We start from the raw sequence: 26,567 nt of genomic DNA on the forward strand, positions 1-26,567 counted from the left end.
GCTGCAACATGATCTGAATCCAAACTGCTGCAACATGATCTGAATCCAAACTGCTGATCTCCCATCTTACTTTCTACTCTCTGCATATTCATTTATCAATCATCTTCTCCAGAACATTCATACAGTGTGAGAGGAGTTTGATACATCTATACTGCTCACAGTTGTGGATGTCCCTTTTGTTGTTGTACACTGGTGCTAGTATGTTTATTCTCTAGTCATTTGGGATATGCCTTTCTCTTCATTCTGATACAGGTATGCTCAGAAGCAATTTCTCCCTTATCTACTGTGGCCTCATCTGAGCCTGCTGTTTCTCTGACTTCATATTACTTAGTGCTTTTCTAACTTCTTCATGGTTGGGCTCCTCTTCTTCTTTCATCATAGGCTGCATCTAGGGCAGTACAGTTTCTATGGGCTTTTCTTTATTCAGAAGCAGCTGAAAGTATGCCTTCCATCTGCCTTTGATTTCCTGTGGTCTGGTGAGCAGGGTTGTTTTTGGCATCCCTTATAAAGGTTATCTGACTATCTTCTTTATCTTTCTGTATTTACCTTGCAACCTGATAGAATTTCTTTGTGCCATCTACTGTATCCATTTCCAGAAGCTGGTAGAGTGACTCTGATGCCTTGTTCTTTGCTACTGCAACTCTTTTGTTAGCAAACCAGTATTCCTTCTTAGGCTGGTCCTTCTTTTCTATCTCCCACTTTTCCTGCACTCCTCTTTTATTTTGATGACTTCCTAGACTTCTGCATTCCACCATCAGCTTTCCTTATGTATCTTATTTCCAAACCTAGCTTGATCACATATCTGTTCTATAGTTCTCATACATGCTATGTTAAGATTCTGCCATTCTTTTTCAACACCACATATTTTCTCTTCTTCCACAGGTGCTAGAGCATTGAATAATTCCTTTAACTCCTGTGCTTTCTCTCCAGTCAACTTCCTGTTTTTCTATCTAGTCTCTGTTGACCTTAGAAACTTCTCTGGCCATGCATGCAGCTGATTGCGGCCACTAGTAGTTTATGCCGTGGGCCAACTGTTTCACTAGGGATAACTTTGCAATCACTGACTCTACTCCAGTGCTCTTTCCTTACTAGGAAAAAGTCTACTGAGATGCATATTGGCCACTGTTGTATATGAACTTGTGACTGTCTCACTTGCTATGCCATGTGTTGGCCACCATCAAGCCATTTGAAGAACGAAGTCTGAAATAGCTTTTCCATCTTTATTCCTGTTGACCTATCTATGTGGACCAAGGCAGTCTTCATATCCTGTTCTGCTTGTCTCAATATATACATTAAGGTCGCCCATTATCAACACTAATTCATTGTTAGACTGAGTGCATTCTTAGTGAATTCACTATAGTACATTAAGGTAGAATAACAGGCCTAAAAATACAGAGTCAGACCTGTATTTTCATGTATACATTCAGTTTCAGGAAAAGGCAGTGCAGTAGAAAGTAAAAGATAATCCTGCTGACTAAGCATGAGATATGTAGAAATAACAGTTTCAAGGGGAAGATATTTGTACTTGCAATGGAATGCTAGACAATGAATAAATAGTTAGGCAATGTGAGGCAAATGCAAGACAAGGCTTGAAAACCAAGGCTGAAGAGGTGTGTAAAACATTACAGGGTTTAGGTATCATTACAAAATACTTCAGACATGGTCAGTGAAGTCAGAAAGTTAGCTTTTGGATATGCAAAACATCTTTCAAGATACAGACACTCGATCCTGAGTACAGAAGTCAGATCAAATATTCATACTATTCAGGAGGAAAGAACTGTTTCAGTTGATATTATTCAGGAGAATCAAAATATATATGCAGAAATTATGGATATATTTATCAGCACTGCTATTATTATCCAGCATTCCAGAATTTCTACAGACTGATATTGTTTATCAGCATTGTTACTGGAGACAGTATTTGGATATTGTTAACATCTAATAAACCATTCTAAACCAAATTACAGCATGTGCAGAATTCATTCTAAAAAGCAGAAAATATGGCCCATAAAGGAGAGATTGGCATCTGTTCAGCACAAGTTTGGGTAATTAACAAATAAAGACATTCATTCCAATCTCATTTTAGTTGTTTCTAGTTAATTTCAGTATACTACAGTCTTATCAATTATTTCAATGGCAAGCCTATCATCGATGGGGGAAAAACAGTTAAAGTAAGTCCCAAAACCCATAGCAACTATCAGCAGTCAGACTACATGTATTCTACAGAACAGACATCAGGGCAAAATAAAAGCAGTCTCTGACAATAACACTTTTTTTCCAGTCTATCAGTAACTAACAGACATGTTTAATAACAGACTTTTCAGCAGCACACCATGTTTTTCCAGACAGGAGATTGTTAACCCCATACAAAATAAGGCCACAGCTGACAGCACTACAGTTACTCCTTACAGAGCAGACCTTTCAGTAAGACATCACTAATTTTTTTTTTTTTATTTTATTTTTATTTTTTTACTTTTTACATTTGTTAACCGGGAAAGTCCGACTGGACACACATCAATTTTCAGCAGAGGCCCGGGGAGAAAAGCTCCAATAGCATGTCAAAGAAATTACACAAGAATATCATACAAAGTTATAGGTTCCATAGAAACATAAGTTATGTATAGATTAACAATTCCTTTAGTAAAATCAGCATTCTAATAGTAGGGTTTATATAGAATATAAAATATAAACAAGAACATTTTTTTTGTCTTTCTAAATTATGAGTACTAATATTCCAGATGTATACTTCATACAGAAAACAGTCAGAGCAGACAACATACCTCTACATACAATACTTGCAGCTGTTAGACAGACTGCAGAACACCAGTGTTTACTTCAGGAAAAACCTCAAAGAACTTCAACAGACTAGCACTACTTCAGAAAATCTACAAATTTCAGCAGTGTTCCTTCAGAACATAAAACAGATTATGCAGTTAACAGCTACATACTTCACCATTTCCTCAAACTTTCAAGTTTCCAGTGTGATGTCATACAGTCAAGAAGCAAGAAAAAGTTTAAAAAGCTGCAGATGACAAGACACATTCTTCCAGAATCACAAAGTTATGTAAGGCTTTATATGTACTTTTTACTTAACAGCTTAAAAAAGTTTAAATACATCAGTAAAAGTTATTTGCATACCTCTTGTATAAACATGTCAAACAATATGTCTACAGTTAAGACACCAGTAAATGTTTAAAGTTAAAAAGTGGATGAAACAGTGCAAAAAACTGTGTTCCAGAAATGTTCATTTAAATGTAAAAGTTAACTACAGAAGCGCAGTGCAACAGACATGCTATCTCATCATTCACAGAAACAGTCAGCTTCTATCAGTATGGTTCCAGACTTAAATAACGTAAATTCTTGTTTACAGCCTTCAGAACTCATTGTAAATGCTACAGCACATGTAATTCAAAATAGAGTTAAGTTGCAGTATTGCACATACACATTTCAAAACAATCAATGTTTGTAGCATGCAGATTTTCCAACCAAACATAAAACAAACATTTATGTCTCACGTTCACATTACAAATGTTCAGAATGTAATAAATTCTACTTTACATGTAATTCAAAGTACAGAATTAAATAGTGGTATTGTAAATACAAGCATAAACACAGTCAATGTATGTAACATAGATTTCCAGACCAATTAGAAAGAAAACATTTGCTATGTCTCAACTTCACATTCTTTCAAATATAGATGTTCAGAATGTAATAAATTCCAGTTTCTTGTTTTCAGAAGTCAGTGAAAATATTGCACTGAGGGGGATAAGAGGAATCAGAGTGCAGATTTTCATCAGTCTGATACCGCATATGCCAGTGTAAATGATCTACCAGATTTCAAGGCAAAGTAAAGAAAAATGCATACCTTACCTCAAGTCAATGTTATTACTAGTGTTTCAGGAAAAAATAAAGAAAAAAAGCATTCCATAGCTCAAGTCAGTTACAGAATTAGTTTGTTGCTAATTCTATAAAAATGGATTTTCAGCTTATCTATAAAGGATGAAGCAGTCCAGCAGCAAACCAGATTATGTATCTGTCATTGTTTAAGGTTGAAAGAAATGACAATCTTTTAATGTTTACAGACAAATTGTGGGATAATGTACTGATTAATATAGACAAATCAATTTCAGTTACAAACAGATCTTTACTAGAAGATACAAATGCAGTTCTGTCAGAATTTAAAGGGTCAAAGATTACAGCAGTTAACAGTTCAATGTGTAACAGCTCTGTACTATGTATGGACATGTCATCAGAGTTATATATTGTTTTAGACTTCAGTAACAAGATTTTATGGAAAAATAAAAATGCTATAAAATGTACAGTAGTGCACATAGATTTATTACACTTGTAAGAATTTGCATGCAGTAAATTGTGCAACTATACCGAATTTGAAGAATTGGTTATGACAGGAGCATACAGATTTATGGGTTTAAGATAAAATACACTCCAGTTTAGCTGACACAGCTGAAGTGCTCAAAAAGACATATTGGGTGTGGCCAGTGAGACAAAAAGGGTAACAGTTTGTGTAGGGTACACAAGAAATGACAGTCAAGTTAATTGACAGAATTAAGGGTTTGCAGTTACAGATTTGCAAATTAATTTTTGTGCTATTGTTTTGTTTAGCAGACATTGCTATTATGGCAATAAAGTGTTGCAGTGCATAAATAATATCTTGATACATGCAGAGACAAAAAAGACATTCACAAATATTAAATTATATTTTGCCAGTTTACAGAATGTAAAATTTAAAGTCAATGCAACATTTTAGAAGTGACGGCACAGTTAAAAGTTCAGATCTCATGGAAGAAAAGAATGCATCATAAATATTGTGTGTCATTAAAGCCACAGGTTCAACTCCTATGTTATACTTGTATAAAGGGCAGACAAGTAAAGTTCCAGAATTAGATCAGTTCAACTCTAGTAATAAATGTGTATACTATGCGAAAAAAATGCACATACTTGTATAAAGGACAGACAAGTACATTTCCAGAATCAGATCAGTTCAACTCTAGTAATAAATTTGTCTATAGAAACAGTTCAAGATTGTATATATTTCATGCAGAAAGTGCAGTTTATCAGATTACAGGCCAGCTCAGCGAAATGAATTATGCCATAAAACAGTATGGTAAAGATTCCTTGTGACTGTTTATGCAGTTATAGTTCTTACTACTTATCCAAGAAAATTGTAGACAGTAATGATAAATCATAGGTTGGTACTAGGCTATCAGCCCTAGGGCCTAAACAAGCCAAGCCATAACAATTCCCTGGCTATTTCTTCCCACAATATTTACTTCCCTGGACCACGGTCTAGGAGGGTGACTGACGTGATCCCCAAGGTGAATTTCCTATCTCCCATCCAGTCGTCAAGGTTCCTTTTGAAGAGGGCCAAAGAGGCGTTCTGCTTGACATGTATGGGCAGTCTATTTCAGAGTCTGGGGAGTCTCTGGGTCAAGAACTTATCCATCCAGCATGTTTTGTTCATTGTGATGACAAGATTTAGATACCTGGAGCATGTGGCTCTGAGGGATTTGGATTTCTTTAAGTGCAACATGTCCAACAGCTCTGGGTTTCATAGGTTCATAGGTAGGTACTAGGCTATCAGCCCTGGGGCCTATACAAGCCCAGCCAAAAAGGTACCCTGGCTTTTGCCACCCAAGAAAATTATTTTCCTGTGCCACTGTCGAGCAGAGCCAAAGAGGTGATCCCCGGGGTAAACTTCCTATTTCCCATCCAATCATCAAGATTTTTCTTGAAGAGTGCTAATGAGGAGCTTTGTTTGATATAGATAGGTAGTTTATTCTAGAGTATGGGAAGTCTCTGGGACAGGAATCTATCCCTCCGGCATGTTCTGTTTATTGTCGTGATAAGGTTTAGGTCCCTAGAGCTTGTAGCTCGGAAGGATTGGGATGTTTTTTTTTAAGTGGAGCATGTCCAACAGCCCTGGGTTTGACATAACTTTGTATGTTAGGCAGAGATCACCTCTGAGTAGGCGAAATGCAACCGAGTAAAGCTGGAGTTTTTTGAGACGGTCTGTGTAGGGCATCTGTTTGAGGCCGGTAATCCTCTTTGTGAGGTATTTCTGCAGCCTTTCCAGTTGTTGCAGATGTCTTGTGAGGTACATACCAAAAAGGGCGTTGCACTCTATAATGGGTCTAATGAGTGGTGAGTAGAGGGGAACAATGACCTCTTTTTTTCTGGATGAGAAACCTTTTGTGATGGGGTGTGCCACATAGAAGGATTTCCTGACTACTGTGGCAATGTGATTATCAAAGGAGAGACTACTGTTCACCTGTGTCCCAAGGTCTCTTACCACACTTTCAGTGTTAAGTATACTACCGCCTATGTTGTAGTTCATGGGTACAGAGTTTTTACCAAAGGGGATGACAATGCACTTTTTGGCATTGAGCTTGAGGCCATGGCTTTGACACCAGGCATCTGTCTCAGTGAGGCCGTTTTGTAGGATGTCCACATCGTTAGGAGTTTCGATTATGGCTCCTAGTTTGCAGTCATCTGCGAACTTCATTAGCCAAAGACCGTCTGTGTTAGCCTGTACTTCAGAGAAGTAGATACCAAACAGGAGAGGACCCAGGATTGAACCCTGTGATACTCCACTTGTCACTGGTCTGAAGTCGGATTTGGAGTCTGCTACTTTCACAGTGTGGGTTCTGTCAGTGAGCCAGTTGGCAACCCATCTTGTGACATAGGGATTTATACCTAGCTTAGTGAGTTTATCTATAATTCCTGAGTGGGGGATGGTGTCGAAAGCCTTGGCAAGATCTAGATAGGCAATCCTTGCAGCATTCCATAGTACTGAAAAACATTAAATGACTTCAGCTATAGGAACAGCTATGTTAAGACAGTGGGTGGAGTTTCACTCACAGAAGAGTATGTTAGGACCTCAGGGTCAGAAGAGTAAACGTAGAAAGTTCAACAGTTAAGATTAATTTTACAGAAGTGCAGAAATGCAAAAAATGCTGAAATATTAATACAGTTTTAGATTACTACTATTTTTTCATTTGAGGTTATGACAGGAAAAAAAACAATGCCACTGTGGTTTCCATTTGATTTAATAATACAGTTACAGCCTTTCCATTTCACTGTATATCAGTTCAGTTGCAAATTTGCAAGAATGTATTTGTTAGTAACGTTACTTTAGTTGACTATAGTACGTTATCAGTTTGCTTACAGACTTGCATGAATTTATGTTTATTTTATGCAGAACATTTTAAATAAAGTCAGGGCAACAAGCAATGCATTCATTAGTAACATCATTTTAGTTCACTGTAGTACATTATCAGGTTGCTTACAGACTTACTAGAATTTATTAGCAGCATATGTTTATTTTATGCAGAAAAATGTAAATAAAGTCAGGGCAACAAGCAATACTATCAATTTATAATTGTTAAAGTTGCAAATGTTACTTTAAATAATTTCCAGGTTAATTTTTCAATTTGATTTTAAATACAGTCGAGAACATCAGTCACCCAACCTTGCACAACAGATGCAAAAGGGGAGGTATAAAAGGTCTGGACACAGAAAAGGACACATGAAAATAGCCACCAATACCCTACACACCCCTACTCAGTTTGGATTTGTCAAAGGGAGATCACGCCTGTTAAACCTGGTGAACGTCTTTGTGACAGTCACCAAGGCCCTGGCCGAGGGGAAATCTGTGCATACAACCTACCTGGACTTAGTCTAGGCATTTGACACTATCCCCCACTCAGGCATCAAGACAAATTCACTAAACTAGGCATCAACCCTTATATCATTAGATGGATTGCTAACTGGCTCACTGATAGAACTCGTATAATCAAATAAGGGAATCCACCTCCAACAGCAGACCTGTAACCAGTGGTGTTCTACAGTGATCAGTCATGGGTCCTCTGCTGTTTGGAATCTATTTCACTGAAATATAACCAAAAACTAAGGTCCATGGCTGACAAAGTTTGCTGATGACTGCAAACTGGGAGCAGTCACAGAATCTCCAAATGATGTCACCATCTTACAAGATGGTCTTACACAAACAAATAATTGGTGCCAAAGTCATAACCTTAAACTTAATACAAAAAAATGTATCATCATCCCTTTCAGTAAGGGTGATGTTCCTGCAAACTACCACATCAATAGCAACATATTAAGTACACACGCAGTGGTGAGAGACCTGGGCACACAGGTTGAAAGCAACCTTACCTTTGACCACCATGTCTCCACAGTGGTAAGAAGGGCATTCTATATGGCTCATCTCAAAAGTAAGGGCATTGCCTCCAGAAAAAAAGAAGTTATAACCTCTCTGTACTCCTCCCTCATCAGGCCAATAATTGAGTACAATGCCCCTTTTGGTATGTACCTTTCCAAGCACCAGCAGCAACTGGAGAAACCACAAAGGTTCCTCACAAGGAAAATTCAGGGTCTTCACCATCTGTCCTATGGGGATCATCTGAAATCACTGTCACTTTTACAAACTACTCAGAGGCAATCTCTGCCTTGCATATAAGGCAATCTCTGACCCTGTGTTAATGGAAATGTTTCATATCTGAAAGTCAAATGGTACACGGGTTACTCATTCTAAAGACCTTAACCTAACATATGACATTAATAAAATCTGCTGGAGGGACAGATTTGTCTCCCAGAGGTTACCACACCTTTGGAACAGACTCCCACTTCATATCAGAGCACCTCACTAGCCCTCTTCAAACACCATCCCTCTTGGACAGGTGCAATAGGTGCTGATCATGAAAATAAGGGTAAGAACTTGGCTAGCCTTGTAAGGGCCCTAGGGCCATTAGCCTAGTAACTTCCTATGATATCTCATCAGTGACGGGGACAATGCAGAGTAAGGCCTAAACTTGGCAAGAGCTGTGGTGCAGAAGTCAAACAGAGAAACTGCGTACAACAAATGTGCATTTATGTAAATTAGAGTTAAAGCAAATATGTAAATCTTCTCTTGTTTTCAGACAAATATATAACAGTACTAGTTTTCAGTTTATGTTTTTATCTACATTCAGACAATATTGACAGAAAAAGGTACTAATAGTTTAGTTTCCAGAATATAACAGTTATCAGTTTTCAGTTCATAGGTGTGTACTAGGCCAATGGCCCTGGAGCCTTTACAAGCCTAGCCCATAGAAGTGCCCCGGCATCATGCCGCCGTTAGTTCCTGGTGAGTCTCTCAAGTAGAGCCAGTGGAATGATCCCCGGGGTGAACTTTCTATTTCCCATCCACTCATCAAGATTTCTCTTGAAAAGGGCCAGTGATGTGCTCTGCTTGACATGTATGGGAAGTCTATTCCAGAGTATGCGTAGTCTCTGGGTTATGAACCTGTCCCTCCAGCATGTTCTGTTGATTGTGGTAAAGAGGTTGAGGTCCCTGGAGCGTGTGGTGTGGAGGGATTGGTATTTCTTTAGGTGTAACATTTCTAATAGGGCTGGGTAAGACATGGCTTTGTAAATCAAGCAGAGATCGCCTCTTAATAGACAATATGAGACAGAGAAAAGCTGGAGGATCCTCTTCGTGAGATACTTGTGTGGCCTTTCCAGCTGTTGCAGGTGTTTAGTGAGGTACATGCCAAATGGGGCATTATACTCAATGATTGGTCTAATGAGGGAAGAGTAGAGAGAGATGATGGCCTCTTTCTTCCTGGATGCAAAACCCTTGGTAATGAGATGTGCCTCATAGAAGGACTTTCTGACCACAGTGGCAATGTGGTGGTCGAAGGAGAGGTTGCTGTCAACCTGTGTTTCCAGATCTCTTATAATGCCTTCAGCGTTCAGTGGGCTACTATCAATGTGGTAATTAGTGGGAACTGAGTTTTTCCCAAAAGGAATGATGATGCATTTTTTGGCATTAAGCTTAAAGCCATGATTTTGACACCAGTCATTGGTCTCAGTGAGGCCTTTATGTAGGATGTCTACATCACTTGGGGAGTTAATAATGGCTCCCAGCTTGCAATTGTCGGCGAACTTGGTCAGTCAGAGTCCCTCCGTGTTGGCCTGCACTTCTGAGAAGTAGATGCCAAACAGGGGAGGACCCAGGACCAATCCCTGTGGGATTCCACTCATGACTGGTCAGCAGTATGACTTGAAGTCTGCTACTTTCATACTATGGGTTCTATCTGTGAGCCAATTTGCAACCCACCTAGTGATATAGGGGTTGATGCCTAGTTTGGTGAGACTATCAATAATTCCTGAGTGGGGAATGGTATCAAAGGCCTTGGCCAGATCGAGGTAGGCTGCATGAACTGCCTTGCCCTCATCCACAGCTCTAGTGAGTGACTGAAAGAAGTCAACCAGGTTGAGCAGGCATGATCTACCCTTCACAAAACCAAATTGCGTGGATCCAGAGTTTGGAGATTCCCTATATCCTTGTTAATTAGGTCCATGACAATGAGCTTCATAGTTTTACATATCAGACTCATCAGGCTAATGGGGCAATAATTCCAAGGGTCTGTAGTCACTCCCCCTTTATAGAGAGGGATGACTGTAGCAGTGTGCCATTCTGTAAGGATAAAGCCTGCGGTGAGGCTGCGATTGAACAGGGCACATAGGTGTGGTGCCAGTTCACTTTGAAGTTCATGTAGAACACAGCCAGGGATATTGTCGGGTCCCGTGGAAGCTGTATTCTTGGCCTTGGACAATGCAGCTTTAACCTGTGCTACAGTAATGCTGGGTGCCTGGCATTCCTCCGGTATTTTGATTGGTCTTTAGGGGGGGGTAAAGTTGGCATTGAATCTGTCGGCCACTATATTGGCAATATCTTTTGGCTCAGTATAGGAGGTACCATTGTGTAGTAACTCACAGCAAATCTAGGTATTGCTGTGGAGATTCTTGATATAACTGTAGAAGGCTTTGTGCTTGTTTTTAGTGTCTGCCACAATTCTGCCTTCATAGCTAGCTTTAGAGGTTTTGATGAGGGATCTCAACTTTTTGTTGAGGCTAATAAGTGAGTTTTTCCAGTCTTGGGACTTCACCTTTTTCTGTAACAATTTCTTCCTTCTGTTGTAGAGTTTCTTAATGGCAGGTTACCACCAGACTGGCTTCCTTTTTCTGGAGGAGAGCATCTTGGTTCTGTTGGGTATGGCTAGTTCCATGCATTTATATACGTGTTCGTACAGTGCACTGGTGTATGATTCAGCAGTCATGCACCTATTTTCCATTTGCATGGGTGCCATGAAGTTAGCCACCTCTATTTTTAGGAGCCCAAAGTCAGTTTGGAGAAGTTTTTCATGGTGGTTACCTTTGCTGGTGGTGTGGGTGAGATGTGGATTTCCATGGTAATTAGTTTGTGGTTGGATCTAACCTGGGAGAAATTGACTATTGGTGTTGAGCAACAGTTGCTCATGTTAGTAATATAACCAGGTCAAGGATGTTGCTTCATCTAGTGGGGGGTAAGAATGAGCTGGTCCAGCGCATTGGAATTAATGAATTTCTGGAAGCGTTGGGCAAGTGTATTGGTGCATAAGTAGTTTTCCCAGTTGATGGAGGGGTAGTTGAAGTCACCCAGTATGAGAGTGTTGAGTTGGACTCTAATAGTTTCCAGGGTGCTTAGGAACGTGAAATGAGAGTCTTGGGACATGGTTGGGACCGTATAGCAGGCTAAAACTTGAATTTCCATCTTATGCACTGTTAGTTGTACCTGAAGTGCCTCCGATGCGTTATACTGGGCTACTAGTCTGGAGGTGTGCATATCCTTTATGAATATGGAGACGCCACCACCTTTGGAGCTTCAGTCCATTTTCTGGGGCCGAAAGGTGTGGAATGAGTTATAGCCTGGTGCTTTCTGCTGCTTTAAACCAGGTCTCCGTTACAGCACAAATGATGATGTTCTCCATTTTGAGGAGTGCTTCCAGTGAGTGCAACTTGAGATTTAGACTTCTAGTGTTGAGCAGCATGACCCTCAGATTGCATTTATTTATAGCTGTTATGGTGGTAATTTGGTCTTTGGAACACAGCCTAAAAAAAGGCACTATAGGGGTGGCAAGAGCCTTAGTCAGTATCCAGAAACCTAGGGATGGACAGATGCATACCATCTCTGGCAAAGCATCGAGGTCTTTCAATCATGTCATCCCAAGCAGACAGATACTGGACACCCTTAGAATGACACCAGAAACTTAGCTAATTGTTGAAGTCGATTTTCTGCTTGTATCAGTATCATTCTGGGCGATAGTAGGATGCTACTCAGGTTTAGGGTCATACCTGCCTGGGCCATATAATCCGAGCGCTCCTCCATGTCTCTTTTCATGTAGTCCAGGGAGGTACGTCTCAGGTCATTCACACCCACATGGACAACGACAGTCATACTTGCACTTGTTGTGGAGTGCTTTTTAGCTGTGTTTAGGTAGCAGTGGCAAAAGATATTATATTCCTTTAGTATCAGTTTAGTTACTTTCCAGAATATACACAGCTATTTTAAATGTTCAGTATAAATATGTATCACTCTAATGTAAATTTCAGTCAAATTTCAGAATATGACATTCATACTCAGTTATGAGTTCAGTATTATACATTTCAGTCAGATTTCAGAATATAAATTTCATACTCAGTTACAACATGCAATTACATCACACTACATATGATTCAGTCATTGGTTTAAGGGTAAAGTGACAAAACTAACTAAGCAGGATTACTATTAGTTTTAAGAGTAATGTGACAGAATTATTTGTAAAATAAGTTATCTAAGGAATAGGCAGTAGTAATTTAATATATCCAAAGCATAATAGTGCAGGCTTAATTTGTTAATTAATTTACAATTTACAGTGCACTTTACATAAAAATTGTACATTAGAAAGTTAAAAGGACACTGATAGAGTATGCAGAGATACAGATCTGAAATACAGAAAGCATAGGTTTTAGTAAACTATTATAGCTCATAAATATTTATAAAAGATTCAATACACAAATGTAGAAGACAGACATCTATTACAGCACACAGAAATTAAAAAGGGACATAGAATTATTAACAAATCTAGCTGAAAATTTAAAGACAGAAATTAATACAGTATATGGTAATTATGCTTCAAGACCAGTTGAAAGGTATCCCAATAGTGCAGATTTCAGTTAGTCTTCAGAAAACAGCCATCATGCTTGATAGGCTATATAATAAAAAAAGAAAATGGACTAAACAGTACTGTGTTTGTGGATTTTTATCTATGAACAACAAGGAAAGGTTTAATTTGCTGTAAGAGAGAGACATTATGCTGCAATAAGGCTCCAGTTCATAAGGTAAAAAAAAAAAACACAAGTAATAGAAAGTGTAATTTTACCATTACAGCATACACAGATAGGGAAGAAAAATAGGCAGGATTAACAGTTCATACTCTGTTTAACTTAACTGAAGATTAACAGAGACAGATTGAGGATGTATGTGCATGGCATTTTTCTCCATGCGGTTTCTGGAACAGCAGGGTTAAAAGAATTATATGGCCTAATCAATTTTAGAAATTACAGAATTAAAAGACAATAGAATAATAATAAAAATTCAGAATAATGTGCAAGCTTTAAATATATCGCACAAACATCAGAACGTAGACTTGATTCTAAAGACAATGGATCTAGGTAATGGGGTAATCGCTGGAGCAGGTATATTTCCTGCATATATAGCTGTTAAAGCTATTTGAAAATTATGTAAATTAGCCAAATTGTTGGAGGTATTAACTAATAGTACCTTTGAGATGATAAAGGACATCACTATCTATCTGGACATATCTGCAGATTATGAGAGAGGTGGCAGAAAGCCTGTATATTCAAACCAGATTACAGTAGTTAGTTATATAGATATGAGGTAACTACAAAAGAAGGTCCCTGTAAACTTTCATCAGAGACTTCAGGGGGAGATGTTAAAGTGAGGGCATTCTTAGTGAGTACACTAAAGTAAATTAAGGTAGAATAATAGGCCTGAAAATATAGAGTCAGACCTATGTTTTCATGTATTCATTCAGTTTCAGGAAAGGCAGTTCAGTAGAAAGGAACAGATAATCTTGCTGGCTAAACATGACATCTGCAGAAATAACAGTTTCAAGGGGAAGCTACAGAATGTCCTTTCTCAAGGGAAAGATATGCTTACTTGCAATGGAATGCTACATAAAGAATAGACAGGCACTGTGAGACACATGCAAGACAAGGCTTGAAAACCAAGGCTAAACAGGTGTGTAAAACATTACAGAGTTTTGGTATTATTAGGCAATACTTCAGACATAGTCAGTAATGTCAGTAAGTTAGCTTTTGGACTGATATGCAAAGAGTCTTTTGCAGTACAGACACTTGATCCTGAGTACAGAAGTCAGATAAAATATCCATACTATTCAAGAGGAAAAGACTGTTTCAGTAGATATTATTCAGGAGAATTAGAAAATAGGTGCAGAAACTTTGGATATATTTATCAGCATTGTTGCTGTTATCTAGCATTCCAGAATTTCTAAAGACTGTTATTGTTTATCAGCACTGTTTTTGGAGACAGTTTTCAGATATTGTTAACATTTAATAAACCATTCTAAACCAAATTACAGCATGTGCAGAATTCATTCTGAAAAGTACAGAAGGACTTGGCTCATAAAGGCGAGACTGGCACCTGTTCAGCACAAGTTTAGGTAATTAACAAATAAAGACATTCATTCCAGTCTCATTTTAGTTGTTTGCAGTTAATTCCAGTATACTACAGTCTTATTGGTTCTTTCATTCATGTTGTCTTGCTTTATCTAACAGGTCCTGTAACTATCTGAATGCATTCTTTTCCTCACTATTTGCAGCATAAACTGAGGTTATGAATACTACCCTAATCTTACACTGTAGTCTGATTGCTGTGAGTTTATCACTAAATCTGATGACATTCCACACTGTCTTCTGAAACCACTCCCTGACCACAATTCTCACTTCATTTCTAGTTTGTCCTACTCCTGTGTAGAAGACTGCATTTGGCTTTGCTGCACTGCAGTGCACCTCCACCTGGTCTCCTGGATACACAGGATATCCAGCCTTGGTTCATGCTTAGTAGATTGATTAGTTTAATGTCCAGCTTTCATTCAACAGCTGGGCAACTGGACATCTACTAGCCAGTAACTTACTGACCCAAGGATGCTGGGCTTTATGGTGGGTACACAATAGCCAATAGGGACAATTACACCCCTCCCATTATTAGCATGCTTTCCTGGCATATGCTGGATCCTCAACCCACTTATTACTGGTAAATACTCAAGCCCCTTTTGGTGACATTAGTCAACACTACTAAATCACCTAGAGCTGACTTTTACACCATCAAGTGGTTAGCCCTGACATGCCATGCAGTCTGTGATCTATACTGTCCTATGCTGAGGATAGTGAACACCACAGTTGATGACCAAAGTGGCTGGTCTATACAACTATGCCCCCCACCCTTTACAGGGCACCATTTAGAGTCTGTGCTGTTGCCCACAGCTCTATTCTTGGCTGAGTTTGAGGTGAAACACCTAGCATGCTTTTGGAAGGTGGTAGAAACCCCACAGAGACACAGGGAGAATATGCAAACTCCATACAGTCAATGGCTGGAGGTCAGGATCGAACGGTATACCTTGTGCATGGGAGGTGAAGACCTTAACCATTATGAAACAAGGCTTAAGATATAGTGATGTCATACTTCAAAACAAAGTGAGAGACAGTGTTAGATGTCCATGTACGTTCAGAAGAGGCATAGCTGGAACTAGCACCCTGGGCTGGTACTACGAACCAGCACCCCACCCCTCAAACAATCAGCCAATTGCTACATTGTAGACAGCTTATGTTTGCAGGGGCTCTTTTCCCTTAGGTCTCCACTGAAAATGGGTTGCTTACTATTAATGCAATGCAAATAGTTAATAACCTTTTCTGTTTTACAATTATTTTGTTTATTTGTATTGTGATTGTTATTTAATATTTGTATATTGTCACTTTATCTTTACTTATGTTTGCTGGCGCTTCTCCCCTCGGGTTTCCACTGAAAATGGGTTTGTTTGCAAACTCAGTTGGACTAACCCAATTAACAAATGTGAAATAAATAAAGAAATATTACAATTAAATCTATGCCACCCAGTTCTTCCACTGAAGAGCAAAAAAAAAAAAAAAAATCCTTCTACTGGCATACTAACCCGCCTTATTGGTTGACATGCCCCCCACATTCAACATATTATATTAAAAAAGAATAATGTCTTCTTTTAAACTGTTTGCTACAAATGTAACAGTTAGCTACAGTTTATACCCTGCATGATTGGGTGCTAAAGTGCTCAGGTTTTAGTTAGAGAAATATTTTTTTTTTTTTACATTTAAGCTGTAGCAACTGTAGCAAGCAGTTGCTGCAGTTTAGACCAGACATGGAGTGCTACAGCACTTACGCTTGACCAGAAATGCAATATTGGCTTTTAAAAGCCAGTATTACATTAAAGAAAGATCAGTATCAGCTGATCGCACCCCCAACACTTCACTCCCAGGGCAATTGCCCCTCTCGCCCTGCGCTAGCTACACTACTGAAGTTCAGTGGGTCTGGGAGCAGTTCTAAGCCAAATGTATGGTGGCAGACAAGGGTAATAAGCTATATAACTGGATAATTTATTAAATGCATAAAAGGCATAGTCACAAACAAAAAAAAAAATAAAATACTAGCAATAGCGTGGGGTTTATATGATTATATTTTACTACATCGCTGACTCATAAAACTGGCATACACTACATCGACCTCAAAGGGCCAAAAGAATTAATCAAAAAAAACAGGAACATTTTATGCAGGAAGGCAAGCCCACTTTAACCTCACAGCACCTGTGGATTATATATACCAACTCGGAGACTGTGGAACAGTGGGGAAAGGGCAAAATTTCACTCCCACTGAGTAGCGTTCCTGCAAAACAAATGCAGACATATTGCGATGAACTGGCAGTTTGACAAAGCAATCCTCCTAATGAAACATTCAGTGTAATGAATGTACAAATAAAAACACAGTGAACCCATAGATATACATATATATATATATATATATATATATATATATATATATATGGGTCTACTTTGACCTTTTGAAATTTCACTTTGAAACTGAAATAACTGATCCCATTTCAGTGAAAGTGCATTTCAATGAAAACACACTTTCACGAAACGCAATACATCAAACAAAAAACACACACAAAAAAATAAATAAAAAAGCATTCATGCAGGAGGGCAAGCCCCCCTTGCACCCATTACTTATATATATATATATATATATATATACACACACATATATAAATATATATATATATATATATATATATATATATATATATATACATGCACAGACACACACACGCATACATATACATATGTATATGTGTGTGTGTGTGTGTATATATCTATATATATCTATATATATATACATATATATATATGGGTCTACTTCTAAAGACCGAACCGACGATTCCCCGACACAGAAATCACCGACGCCAGAAAACCGACAACACACAAACCTGACAACGCTTAACACCGAACACCATAACACCGACACACGGAACGTAAACAACACACTACACTACATAGCATACACACTAGTCCTGACCCAAACCCTAACCCTAAGGTCCGACACTATCGCACACTTAACCTACCTGCACCCTAACCCTAACTCACTTACCCACCCCTAGCCAAAGCTCCGACACTAACGCACACTTCACCTACCTGCACCCTAACCCTAACTCACTTACCCACCCCTAGCCCAAGCTCCGACACTAACGCACACTTCACCTACCTGCACCCTAACCCTAACTCACTTACCTGACCACTCCTACCTCCGTCACTGTCGCACACTTACCGGGTCGCGATCACACATTACCCTTGTCGGTCTTTCCGCTGTCGGCGAATCACCCTGTCGGTATACATACCTGTCGGTTATCTGGCGTCGGTGATTTCTGCGTCGGGGGATCGGCGGTTCGGTCTTTAGAAGGGGACCCATATATATATATATATATATATATATATATATATATATATATATATATATATAGTGTTGACTCCCTTATCTGAACACAAATGTCTTGAGATAACCTTTAACATCTCCAATTGAAAACTACTGACTGAGGTGAAAGACAGCAAATTCAAAATGAAAAAGTGTAAAAAAAGACAAGAAAGTACTATTGACCACATTTCAAAACATTCAATGGAAATGGAAATGGAAAAAAAAGGACAGAGACATGATAGAGTTACAGAATATTATGTAAACATGATAAGAGGATATGCAGAGCCAAGATCCTGGATTCTTAAAGAAACAGAAACAAACACAGAAAAAGACACAGCAATACAATAGTCTGCATGACTAACTGATGGCAGAAAAAAATGCAAATGACCCAGATGCTGAGACTTTCAGAATGTATAATAAATGCAAAGATGTAGTAATATTTTCTGCAAATGAAAATTATTTGTTTAAAGAGGCAAGACTGACAATTACAAATGCACTACAGTAGATGTGTATAGAAACTGCATGTGAAGCACACCTAGGAATAATGAGAACAAAGAACATAGTTAGAACTAAGATGGATCATATAAAAGAAAATATTCCAGTTCTACATTCAAGCCCTACACAGGCAATACATGCTATATGTCCCCCACAAAAAAAAAAAATACACCGGAAGTTATAAGTTTGCTAGATAAGGCAACCCATATAGCCAAAGGCTTGTTAAAAAAAAAAAAAACTTCAGTAGAATAACAATACAGGGAATTAATAAAAATACATTCTTCATAAAAGGATATGCACATAATAAAAATACTAAGCTGTGTGTGACTAATATTTGTAAAAGGCTTAGCTTAAAGAAAAGAGCGACAATATTTGTTCTTGAACTGTATAGCTTCAGGATCTCATACTATATTTTTATTTTTTTATTTAGTTAACATTTGTTTACCAGCAGAGTCTGACTGGGACAGAGCCCATTTTCAGTGGAGGCCCTGGGAGAAACACTCCAGATGCATGTTCATAGGTTCATAGGTATTTACTAGTCTAATGACCACAAGGACCTTTTTAAGCCTAGCCATGCATCCCAAATCTCTGAGAAGTTCTGCTACCCTTGATAAGTGAAAGCATGGGCTTGGGAGATGAACCAATTACAGGTTATCTGTGTCCATTAGAGATATAGGTGCTAAACCAGGGATGAATTTCCGGTTTCCCATCCAATTCTCCAAGTTGCACTCGAATTGGGTTAGGGAGGAACTATGCTTCACATGGATGGGGAGTCTATTCCATAGACGGGGTAGTCTCTGGGATACATACCTCTCTCTCCAGCAGGTCCTATTTATATCACAGGCAAGGTTTAAGTCTTTAGAACAAGTAATTATGGAGCTGTTTATTTTGTGGATATGCAGGAGGTCCATCAGAGTGGGGTCTGACAATGCCCTATATGCCAGGCAAAGAGCTCCCCTCAAAAGCCTGTATGAGATAGAATACAGGGATAGGGCCTTGAGGTGGTCTGCATAGGACATATTACTTACGCCCTGTATTCTTTTAGTGAGGAACCTCTGTGGACGTTCCAATTGCTGGATATGCTTGGTTATGTACATACCAAAGGTTGTACTCCATGATAGGTCTGATGAATGCTGAATACAGCGGAACAATGCCTTCCTTGGACTTTTGTTTATAAGTTGTGCAACACAGAATGATTTCCTCACCACTGTAGACACATGATAATCAAAGGCTAGATAACTATCTATGTGTGTCCCTAATTCCTTGATTACTGGGTCAACTCTAAGGGGTGTGTTGTCAACATGATAGTTACCAGGGATGGATGACTTTCCGAAGGATACTATTATGCATTTCTTGGCATTTAGTTTTAGTCCATGGCTTTGACACTAGTTGTTGTCTGTGTCAGCCCCTCCTGTAGAACATTTGTGTCAGCGTAAGGTTCAATGACAGCTGCTAATTTGCAATCATCTGCAAATTTAGTCAACCAGAGCCCACTGACATTGGCCGTGACATCTGAGAAGTAAATGCCAAAAGGAGCGGTCCAAGGACTGATTCCTCAGGGACTCGACTTGTGACTGACCTCTTTGTAAAGGTAGACTCCCTAATTCTAACTTCCTGGGTCCTGTCTCTGAGCCAGTTGTCAATCCACTGGGTGACATACCGGTTTGTATCTAACCTTTTGAGTTTGTCAACAATGCCCAAGTGGGATATTGTGTCAAATGCCTTGGCCAGGTCAGGGTAGGCATTGTGAATGATTCTGCCCTCATCCATTGCTTTGGTGACCTTCTCAAAGAAGTCCACCAGGCTGAGTAGGCATGATCTGCCCTTGATGAAACCAAACTGGGTTGGGTCCAGTGTCTGGAGGTTTACTATATCGTTATTGATCATCTCCATGATAAGTCTTTCCACGGCTTTACATATATGACTAGTGAGACTTATGTGTCTGTAGATGGCCCACCTTTGTGCAGAGGGATGACTTTTGCCTTTCTCCATCCATGAGGCATGAAGCCTGTTTGGAGGCTACAGTTAAATAGTAATTCCAGAGGCCTTGTAGGTCATGTTTCATACTATTTAGAAGGCATCCTGGGATATTGTCTGGGCCCACTGATGCAGTGTTCCTGGTCTTAGAGAGAGCATTAAAGACCTGTTCCCTAGTGATAGTAGGGGGAGTTATGTTTGATGACATTTCCTGAGGGAAGGTTGAGGGGGAGAGAGAAGTAAAGTTGAAGCTGAATTTATCAGCCAGGAGGTTTGCAATATCTTCTGGCACAGTATAGGTGGCTCCAATTACAATGAGCTCTGCACACAATTGTGTATTGCCTTTGAGGTTGCGGACATAGCTAAAGAATGCTTTGTGGTTGTCCTTGGCCTGGGAGGCCAAACTTATCTCAGATCGGGCTTTGGTAGACTTTATTTGTCCTCTGAGTTATTTGTTTAGTTTGATGAGAGTGCTTTTATCCTGCTGGATGCTGCACCTCCTAATTTTTGCCATGATTTTCTTCTTCCTGTAATTCAAACAACTGATTTTGTGATTCCACCAGGGTGGCTTGTTTTTTAAGTTAGTTCTGTACTTCTTCCCTGTGGGTAGAGAAGCTATTAACATGCTTGTACAGGGTTTCTGTGAACAGTTCTGCATAGGCAGAAGTGTTCTCAGGGTTTATGGGGCTTGAAATATTGCCAGAGTCTCACTTTATAGCAGGAGGTCAGCCTTAGAAAAGTTCCTGAATATTCCAGGTTTAGCTGGGGTTCCAGGTATTATTTTTACTTCAAAGGAGACCATTTTGTGTTCTGACCTTAACAGGGAAACCATTACAGTAGGGGATGTGCAGAAGTCTCCCATATTAGTGAGGACCAGATCCAGTCTGTTTGCACCCCTGGTTGGTGTATTGACTATGTGGTCCATGGAGTTTGTGTTTACAAAATCCAGGAATCTCTCTGCATGTAAGTTTCATGTCATATTGGATTCCCAGTTAATAGTAAGGTAATTAAAGTCACCCATGAATACGGTGTTGGGTTGGATGGTTAGTGTTTCTAATAAGTTTAAATACATGGTATGGGTTTCATGGGTCATAGAGGGAGAACTATAGCTTGCAAGGAGGTGGTATTGGATTTTCCCTATGGTGATTTCACCATGGAGCAGCTCAAGTGCATTGTCCTGTTTGACCAGCCTTGAAGTATATTTATTTTTGATGTAAACAGAGACACCTCCACCTTTATTCACTGCCTGCAAAGTAGCTGTCCTAAATGCGTGGAAGGCATTATAAACTTGCACTGTTGGTGTGCTCTCCACGGCTTTAAACCATGTCTCAGTGACCACACAGACATCAGCATTCTCTAGGGTAGAGAGAGCTACTAGGAAGTGGAGTTTTTTGTTTAGACTCCTAGCATTGAACAGTAATACCTTTAGATTTTCTTGGTTTTGATTTGCTATGTTGGAAGTACTTTCAGTTTGGCATTGCCTAAAAAAGGCACTATGGTGGAAGACAATGTTTTAGCTAATATTCAAAAGCCTAGAGTGGTGAGGTGCAGACAGACCATCCCTGGCACAGCAGTGTGGTCTGTTGACCATCTGCTTCCATGCTGACAAATATTGTACCCCCTTAGAATGACACCAGAAACTAAGCCAATTATTAAAGTCAATCATCTTTTGTTCATATTGTGGCATCATCCTTGGAGAAGGTAAAATGCTGCATACATAAGTGGAATGACTAGTTTTGTTGGCCATAACTCTTACAGGAAGGGAGAAACACCTTACTAAATGGCTATTGTCAATTTTTCTGGAGTCCCATCTCTGTCAGGGGAAGCATCTGAGCATTCATTGGCAGCCAGGGGGGATTCTTTAGAGAGAAATATCTCATGCAATAGCAGCAGCTTGAAAGTACCTATGTGTATGTGCACATGAAGACATAAAGATGGTGCACATTGAGGTGAAGACACAAGGCTGTGTTTAAGATCTTTGTGGGTTTGTACATGTTCACATGTTAAGAAAGCCAAGGACAGCATTCTGAATCAGTTAGGATCAGGAGTGTAGCCAGTCTTTTTTTTTCCAATTTGTACTCTGAGGTGTAGTACTTCTTATTCTGTTCTGCATCTGAAGAAAAGATGTGGTCTGTTCTGGAATATGTCAAGCTATAAAGGATTTGATTTTCTATACTTTTTATGGACACATAAAAGGGACAGTTTCAAGTTTCCCAAGGAACTACAGTATTTGCTGTACTTTGCAGAGCACATTGCTGCAAGTATGTGCAGGTCGGTTTGAATATTTATGTACACAGTATGCTACAAACAGTACTTCTTACTCTGTTTCTGCACCTGAAGAGAAACTGTGGTCTGGTCTGGAGCACATCAGGTCATACTGGATTTGAATTTTTTTCCTTTTTCTGGACACACAAAAGGGACATTTTCAATTTTTCCAAAGAAATACAGTATTTGTTTTACCCTGATACCAAATAAGTGTTTGCAGTACAGTAGAGAGCAAGTGCTTCTGTTCTTCTGGGTAATTCTCAGGTTTCTTACTTGTAGATCAAGTCCATTTGTCTCTCTATGTTATGCAAACAAAAAATAACTCTGGCTGAAGTTTGTTAAACTCAGTGTTAACACTTCCTATGGAAATCATAGTCAATGCATTCATTCTGTCCTGTCCCACTGTACTACGAAGAAAAGTTTTAATTCCTTTCAGTGTTGAGAAACACCTTTCTGCCCCAGCTGTTGATATTTGCTGTGGTGGCTGTAATTAACAACTCATTGAAAGTCTTTAAAACCACACTGGTCAATGAGTTGTCCACTAAGAATTTTAACATCTTAACTATGTACACTGCTACTTGCTGCAAAGTCTTTATGGTGATACACCACTCCAAGATTTGTTCTAAGTTGTCCCCTCAACAGGAATGGATAGTTTTCTATGGTTGCTGGGAAGAGATTTTTCTGGAAGCTGTTTTGTATATACTGAAAAGTTTCCAGTCTGTTGAAGCTGAGAAGCCTGAATATGCCAGGTTTGTTCAAATCATGATATTGCCTGGAACTTTAACATCTCACACACTTCTTTTGCAGCAACAGGCAATGCTTGGTGCAGTGGTTGGCATCCTGATAGTCCTTGGTTATGTCTTGCGAGGATGTTCTCTGTCTGTAGGTACTTTTCTGTGGTGATGTCGATATCTGATTTGACATTGTCCATTGCATTCAAGACTATGTGCACATGCTTTGCAACTGTGGTTGCATCTGGGGTAAAACACTGAAGTTGCCTGTGCAGAATGTCAACATGTTGCATTATACAGTTTAAAACAGTCAGCCAAAACTTAAATTCAACATCTTCAAGTGTTCGCTTTAGCCTTTGCTTCCTGTACAGTTACTGCAGCAGATGTAGGACATTTGTACAAATAATTAAAACATTCTACCAGCAAGTTCAAGTTTTCATACACTGCATTTACAGTACATATATTTAAAATTCCACCGTATTCCAGACATTTGTGGCATGTGTTGTGCTGCTATTTGTCCAGAATAGCTTGTCGTTGAAATGAATATGATATAAAGGCTGAAAGTCCACCAAGAGGTGAAAAAAAAAACCTTTACTTCAGTATTACGTACTGTGGCTCTTTGCATTACCAGACTAAGTTGCTGGGGATAGCAGTATACATAATAAACACATTTAAATTCCTGCCTTATGATGGCCTGGACCCCATGCTGAACACCACTCATAACAGATGCATCACAACTCTGAGCAACTACTTTTCCATGCTGGTCTCCAACTACTTCCTTCAACTGTACACTTATCACATCAGCAATATGCTCTGCAGTCTGTCCAGGTGGTGTAAAATATCCCCAAAACATTTCCGCACCTAGCTATTGACAATATAATGTAACACAATGGCAATTTGCCACAGCCTGCAACATCATTGATTTTTTCTGCAGTTAGTGGTATACATTTTGTAGTACTAATCTCTTTTTTATTTCTTCTCTGCATTTTGTTAGCTTACAATCCAGGAATTCATTCTGAACTGTTTTTGATGTTCCTTTAAAAACAGTTGAAGTTTTTGTGTGTTCTGTCAAATTCTGATCGATCCTGAAGGTGAAGTCTACCAGTCTGCCGAACATTCCAGCACTCAGTGGTCCTTCAGATTCGTCATGGCCTCTCAAAGCTACTTCTCCTTCACAACACAGCCTGATGCAGTCAATTATAAGTGCTACAACATGCCAGTTTTCTTGTACTTTCTTGTTGTGTCTTGTCACTGATAAGTGATAACTGAGACCTAAAATCCACACTTCCCAACACTGCTAGAACATTGCTAGAAACATCTGATTGTCAAAATGTTAAGCAGGCTGTTCATGTTTTCTACAAAATACCACAAAACACAAGCAAAATGCTGAATAAAAAACAACAAAAAGCTACAGGTCCGCAGGTATCCAAAGAAATAAAATCCTTAGCCCCTCAACCAACAAGCTTTCCAAGAGTGAAATTATTGCGCTTACAACCAGCTTTAAATAATCAAAGAACACAATTAACAAGCAATTAAACAATCATTCAATAACTAATTAAATCACATACTTTCAATTGCACTCTTTATTGAGCCCCAAAGGCTCAAAAGTACCATATTTTAAAATGAAAGGTGTTTCCTTCCTTAAAAGTTTTTCTTTTTAGCTGGTACACTCACCTATACATACCTCAATTTTTCTAACACACAATCCCTACAAAATTCAGGGTTAGAGTGGTGAAAAGACATAAAATGACCCCCAAAGGGGCTATCCAACTTTTTGTTTCTTATATCTCTAATATGTTCCTGGAGACGCACCCTAAAACTCCTAGAAGTTTCCCCAATATAATACAAATTACAAGCATATTTTAAAGCATAAATAATACTTTCCATCTTGCATGTATATTCACCACTAGCCATAAACCTAGAACCATTAATGTATGGAAAAAAAATCAACCAATTGTTTACAATGCAGAAAATAAAATTGCATAAAATGCAATTTATGCAATTTGCATAAAATTAGACCTGTTAGTAACAGCCTGCATTTAATTGCTGGAACCTGTGTTCTGAGAGACTTCCTTCCAATCTATCTGCAAATATACAGAGCTGAGTATATTTTTTTGGTTTAGACTTTGTTAATTGTTGCTTAGATCTCCGTTGAAACTACTGTCTCCCTGTTCTGGGAGACTGCTTTCCAATCTATCTGCAAATATACAGAGATGAGTATACATTTTTTTTTGTTTTAGAGTTTGTACTGTTAATTGTTGTTTAGATCTCTGTTGAAACTGTTTTCCCCACCCCACCCTATTTTCTGCCGTGTCTTCAGTTGGTATAACTGGTTTTTACAGCTTGTGTGTTATCTAACTCAAGGATCACTTGCATAAAATTAGACCTGTTAGTAACAGCCTGCATTTAATTGCTGAAACCTGTGTTCTGAGAGACTGCCTTCCAATCTATCTGCAAATAAACAGAGCTGAGTATATTTTTTGGTTTTAGAGTTTGTTAATTGTTGCTTAGATCTCTGTTGAAGCTGTTGTCACCTTCTTCTGAGAGACTGTTTTCCAATCTATCTGCAAATATACAGAGCGGAGTATATTTTTTTGGTTTTAGAGTTTGTACTGTTAATTGTTGCTTAGATCTCTGTTGAAACTGTTTTGTCCTACCCACCTTTCCTATTTCTGGCTTGTAGTTTAAATTTGGTGGCTTTTGCAGTTGCCTGCCCCACTGTAGATTTGATCTGGGACACTCCCCCAGTCCCATCTCTTTATCACATTCTACCTAATAAACTCTTTCTGCACTTGCTTTTAGTCCTTTTTAATTTAATTGCATTTTTTAAACTGTGTTTGGTCTAATATTGCTACATACTCAAATGTGCTAGCTTGCACTGCATGTGAATTGTTTTTACTACTGTTTTTTGCTACTTTTCTGTAAAAAAAACAAAAAAAAAAACTAAGCCTGGTTCCTAACTTTCCTGTAACTAGTGTTCCAGATACAGATTTGCTGTATCCAGGACTGTATGTAAGCTTCTGAGCCCCCTAAGTCTTTCTGTGTTGGAGGGAAGCCTTCTAGCTTATCAGTGGGAGTCGTAAGCACTAGGTAACCTGTCTACCACATAAGGAGTGGTTCTGGCCCAGAAATTGTAGTTATTGGCCGTTTGGGCAATCTCTTCCATCTCTCTCAACTTT

This window comes from Protopterus annectens, chromosome 14.part0 (genome assembly GCF_019279795.1).
Source record: "Protopterus annectens isolate FY-2018-M chromosome 14.part0, PAN1.0, whole genome shotgun sequence".
In the NCBI taxonomy this organism is placed as follows: domain Eukaryota; kingdom Metazoa; phylum Chordata; order Ceratodontiformes; family Protopteridae; genus Protopterus; species Protopterus annectens.